Here is a 5,926-nt window from a genome sequence, read left to right as displayed (position 1 = left end):
TAGTTTTGTGTAGAAGAGCCAGGATGTAAGCTGGGGAGAGGGGTGGATGTGTGTGAGAGGATTCACCAGAGAGAGTGGGGAGCAGAGCAGGCAGATATACTGAAATACATTGCTGAGGTGAACAGCAGGGCGAGACAGAAGAGGTCTTCTTTACCGTGTGGGTCACCCCCCACATGTGGGTCAATTGTCACAGTGTTGGCACTGAGACTTAACCCCCAGGGCATCAGGGAGGCCCTTCACTGAACTTTTTTGCTTGAAAAACATTTTTCCTAAAAATGCTATTTCTGCTAGCATATAATAGGTTTCTTATTTTAAGTAACTATTTCTTTTTGTGTGTGTTTTATTTTTGAATGTGGTAAATAGATAAGTTAATATGATCTAAAGCACTTTAGAATCTCAATAATTTGTTGCTGTATAAGACCAAAAAGTTTGAGAAACTACTCTGTTTTTATATAATCTTGGTATCTGGTAAATGTTAAGTCTTGGCTATTTTTGTTCCTTGTATTTGCTTATACATTTTAACATGTGGTTCCACAAGAATACCTGTAAGGATTTTCATTGGAGTAATGTTGAGTACATTTAGGAATAATTGAAATCTTTTATACCACTGAAGTCTTCCAATTCATGTAAATTGGAATGCTTTGATTTATTTTTCTTCTTACTGCTTTATAGATTCCTAAATAGAAATTTTGCCTATCTTCTTGACAGAAGTTTTGAAAGAAAAAGTCAACAGTGAAATAAATATAACAAGATATTGAAGAGTCCAACTTAGTAAATTTTTATGTCTATATGCACAGCACAAAGTATCCTAGAGCAAGATAGGTAGTCTCCAGCACCCTCAGATTTCCCTTATGTTCCTCCTAGCCAATACCCACTCTTATAGTGGTAAACTCTCTTCTGACCTCTATCTATAGATTTATGTTTTGCCTGTTTTTTTTTTTAAAGATTTATTTATTCATACAGAACTGGGGTACAGGCCAGAGATGCGGAGGGTGAGAGAATTCACCAGGGACACAGTGGAGCAGATCAACGAAGCACACTGCTGAGGGGAGCAGCGTGTGGATCAGGAGAGGTCTGCTGGGCCATGTGGATCACCTCCGGGGCAGACGGGGATCCAACTCATGAGGAAGTGGCTTAAGCTTCTTAGTGCAGTGCTTTAACCCACTGCGCCACCAGGGAGGGCCTGTTTTGCCTGTTTTTGATCTTCAGATAAGTAACACAGTAATAAGTCTTTTGATAAACATGTCTATGAAATCTTTTTGTGTTTCAGGTAGCCATTTATTATGTGTGGTATTATGTATTAATATGTCACATTTTATTCTACTGTGAAGAGAAATTTTGGTAGTTCGCAACTTTTTGGCTAAAATGTGTATAACTGCTAAGGACCTTCTTGTAAATGTTGTGTAGAAGGGCTCATTTTCTGTTGGAACTGAGTGGAATTGCTGGGTTGTAGGTTATATGCATTTAAAATTTTATTTTTCCAGAGTCAGCTTACACTTCTGACAGCAGGAGAATTCCAGTTGCTCTTAAGTTTTACAAAAAGTGAATCTGCATAAAGACAGGCAAAAACCTGTGCATGGCAAAAACTAGCACAAGCAAAATTGGAACTGTAAAGATAAGCTGGGAAAAAAATATTTGCTGTTATGTTGAAGAATCTAATTAAAAAAGAAGTTAAAAACTTCTTTTATTTTATTTGTAAGACTTACTTGTGCATACAAGAGCTTGAGTGCAGCAGGCCAGAGGTATGGGAAGGCGAGAGGATTCACCAGGCAGAGTGGGGGCAGATCAGGTGGATCCACTGAAATACATTGCTGAGGGGAGCTGCAGGCAAGATAGGAGAAGTCTGCTGCACATTGTGGGTCAGCTCCCTGGCTGGAGATTGAACTCATGCTGCAGTAGCTTTGGACTGCTAATGCTGACGCTTAACCCCTTGTGCCACTAGGGAGGTTCCAGGAGTCCTTTGAAATAAATGAGGAAAGCCCAGCAACTCAGTAACAGACAAGTGGGCACAAGACATTCAAAGACTGTTCATAGTCAACACAGATACTTTTCCAACTTTAGTCATAAGAGAAAAGCAAATTGAAACTATCCTGAAAACTCTTTTGATCAGGTTGGCATAAAATTAAGAGGTTTGATTAACTTGGAGAAGGTACTGAGAAATAGCTTCCTTTATGTAGTGATGGTAGGATTTCAGATTGAAGAGCAGTTTGGTAATATACATTGAAATTAAGAATATACATGAGTGGTATTGATACAATAAATTGTTATATATTTATTTTTTAAAGATTTATTTATGCATACAAGAACTGGCGTACAGGCCAGAGGTGTAGGGTGGTGGTGAGAGGGTTCACCAGAGACAGAGTGGGGAGCAGAACAGGTAGATCGACTGAAGTCAGCTGCTGAGTGGAGAAGCCTGTGAGACAGGAGAGGTCTGCTGCACCATGTGGGTGACTTTCCTGGCAGGGGATCAAACTTGTGCTGCAGTGGCTTCCGACAGCTTCATAGTGTTATGCTTTAACCCATTGCTCCACAAGGGAATGCCCAGTTGTGATATATTTATACAGTGGAATATTACATTGAAAAAGATGGAGTAAAGTTGCAGCTCACACAATAGATGATTTTCACAAACATAATTTGAATGAAAGAGCCAGATACAAAAATATAAGTTCAAAAACAGTTTATGATAGAAGTCAGAGCACGTTATCCTTTGGGAACTCACTGAAAAAGAGCACAGAAGTGCTTTTTTGGGTCTTGTTAAGACTTATCTATACAAGCATAATAAATAGAATACTGGAAAGGCAGACAGATAACATTAATGCTGGCTTTCAGCAGAGTAAAACTGGACAAAATGAGAGGTGCTTTCTCTGTATACTTTGTGACTTTTAAGTTAAAAATTTTTTTTTTGGAGAAATAGCACTTTTATTTATTTATTTTTTTATTACATAAGTTTATTTATTTATTTATTTTTTATAAAGATTTTATTTTATTTGTGCATACAGAACTGGGATACAGGCCAGAGATGTGGAGGGTGAGAGAATTCACCAGAGACAGAGTGGAGTGCAGAACAGGCAGATCAACGAAATACACTGCTGAGGGGAGCAGCGGGCGGGTCAGGAGAGGTCTGCCACGCCATGTGGTCACCTCCGGGGCAGGCGGGAATCGAACTCATGAGGAAGCGGCTTTAGATTCTCAGTGCTGTGCTCTAACCCGCTGCGCCACCAGGGAGGGCCACATAAGTTTATTTTTACATCATTTTTTTTCCATCTCGATTGTAATCCCCGCGGGTTTCTCATCACCAAATCACCCGTGTGCCATCACCATAATCCCGTGCATTTCTCTCTCTCCCTCCCCTTCCCCCATTTTTGATCCCATTCCCCACTCCTCCCCCACAAAATGTCTCTGGTATATGGTTGTTCATTATTTTTGTTATTTTCTCGTCTGGTCCATTATACTCCTGCTATTAGTGAAACCATCCGGTATTTTTCTTTCTCTTTCTGGCTTATCTCACTAAGCATGATCTTTTCCAGCTCCATCCAAGTTTAAGTTAAAATTTTTTTGTGCCAAAATAACATAAAATGTACTGTCATAACTATTTTAAGTACATAATTCAGTATACTGTTTTATATTATTCGCTTTGCTGTATTACCAGTCTCCAGAACTTTCTCATACTTATTGAATAACTCCTCACTTCCCCTACACCCTTAACCCTGTCAGCCACCATTCGGTTCTATGTCTGTGAATTTAACTACTTTAGATAACTGCCTAAAGTAGAATCAGAGTATTTGTTGTTTTTTGTTTTTGTGTGATTGACCTGGTTTACTTAGGAAATGTCCTGAAGTTTTATCCATAGTAGTTTGTGACCTTCTTCATTTATTACTAGTTTTTTTTACATTTTAAAAGGACAGATTTATTAAGAAAAGGAAAGGAAAAGAGGCTTGCACAGACACAGCAGCCAGAAAGAACTCAATTATTGCCTAATTTTTAAAACAAGCACTAAAGTAAAAAGGCCTGGTGATGGGAAGCCCACAGGGATATAAAAATAAGCTATTTATTAACTTAAAAAAAAAAAAAGGCATGGCCTTATTCAGAGCTGGTTGGTTATATGATAAAAAATTGGTAAGTATACATTATCATTCAGCTCAACCACATTTTGTACCTGTTTTGGCTGTAAAACAACTTTATGTCAGAGTGCCATCAGAAACTTAATTTTACTTGTTTCTTTTTACGTTGATAGGTTTCAGCCAAAATGCAGGTTCATCTAGTCCCTGGCCTTTTGACTGTTTGCTCAGTAGTTTTTCCCTTGGGCTTACTGTCCAACTTTGACTCGCGCCTCAAAATCTGCCTCTTTATCCAGGCACAATCTAAATCTAAACCAAGTTATTTGCTGCTTCTTACAGACTTCTCCTGTATCTTTGACCTGGAAAACACATGGGTTTTTCTTTCTCTTTATTATTTCAGTGCTCCTTGAGATTATTATTCCCAAACTTTTCTGCAGTAATATTTTTTTCCATGAGATGAAATTTCATTGTTTCTGTAAACATTGTTGACTGGCTGCCATGCGGTAAAACAACTTGAAATATCTCCAAATCTTCCTGTCACTAACTTTGTATCATTAACTAGAACAAAGGAGGCCTGGCAGGCTGTAGATGGAAGATTATGTGACTGATATTTGAAAGTATTGGTTTGAGCTGCTGGTTTGTGAGACAGCTGGAGCTATGAGCCCTTAATGAGCACTTAGAAAATAACTTTTAGTGTGTGTGTGTTTATGTATATACAGAAAAGTATGAAGTAAAAGTTTATTGAATTAACATCTGAGTTCTTTTATATATATATTTACATATAAGAATAAAAGCTCACATTTTTAGATGTAGTTGAAACTTTTTTCTCAGTGTTTTATTATAAGTGAAGAAATCAAAGACCAGTTACATGTGATATTCCTATTCTTTTTAAGAATCAGCAACTGAAGAGATTATAAATGAAATAATGGGACTTCTTGAAATTATACATGGTGAGATCCTACACAAATGGAAAAGAAAATTTGGAAAAGACAGAGCTTTGGAAACTTGCCTATATTTGAGGATTTAAGAATAAGAAATCAGGCCCTCCCTGATGGAGCAATAGGCTAAAGCACAGCACTATTAAGTGGGCCGCAGTTACTTCAGTGTGAGTTCGATCCCTAGCCCCGGAGGTGATCCACATGGTATGGGAGACCTCTCCTGTGTTGCCTGCTGCTCCCCTCAGCAGTATACTTCTGCCTGTTCTGCCCCCTCTCTTGTCTCTGGTGAATACTTTCACTACCCCTGCACCTCTTTCCTGTACCCCAGTTCTGTATGCATAAATAAATAAATCTATTGTAAGTAGGGAAGTCATAGAATTAAGAGTTCAGTGTTAGTCAAATGAAGAATGGAGCAAATTGTAAGGGGGGAAAAAGAACAGTTCACATTGTTAGGTATTTTTTTTTAAATGAACAGAATCTCAAGGTTTTATTATCTTCAAAATAAAGAAAAGATGAAGTTTAGAAGTCTATCACTTGGACATTTTTCCTACCTCCTCCCAGTTCAGGATGCCTGCCTCTCTTAATAGCTGGCCTTCTCTTAGATTTGCAATTGGATTCAATGCACTTAAGGCTCAGCACAATTGTCTTTGTAGTTTTAGCCTTTTCCCAGAAATCTGGCTTTGTCTGCCCACCACTCTGCACCCTGCCATAGAACCATGTTCTCTGGGCTTACAGAGAATCTTGCCCGTTTTGTGCTGTGTCACTTTGTGGGGTTGGTGCTTACCACACTTCTTGCAGAGAGTTCAGTGGATTTTAGGAACTGTCACCATATTTGTAAGAGCTTATTAGATAATAAGCTTATTATTAGATAATAATAAACATGGAAAGCTTGTTTTATATATATATATATTTTTTAAAGTTTTATTTATT

General features: G+C 38.1%; 1 pseudogene; it reads right to left on the bottom strand.

The window, feature by feature from the left end:
* Positions 1 to 5,515: 5,515 nt before the first annotated feature.
* On the bottom strand, positions 5,516 to 5,826 carry LOC101635695 (annotated as a pseudogene).
* Between the last annotated feature and the right edge of the window lie 100 nt (positions 5,827 to 5,926).

The sequence above is a fragment of the Condylura cristata genome, unplaced genomic scaffold (genome assembly GCF_000260355.1).
Source record: "Condylura cristata isolate star-nosed mole 26May11 unplaced genomic scaffold, ConCri1.0 scaffold00024, whole genome shotgun sequence".
Classification (NCBI taxonomy): Eukaryota; Metazoa; Chordata; class Mammalia; order Eulipotyphla; family Talpidae; genus Condylura; species Condylura cristata.
Note: the sequence above shows the minus strand (reverse complement) of the source record. Positions and strands in the feature narration are given on the sequence as shown.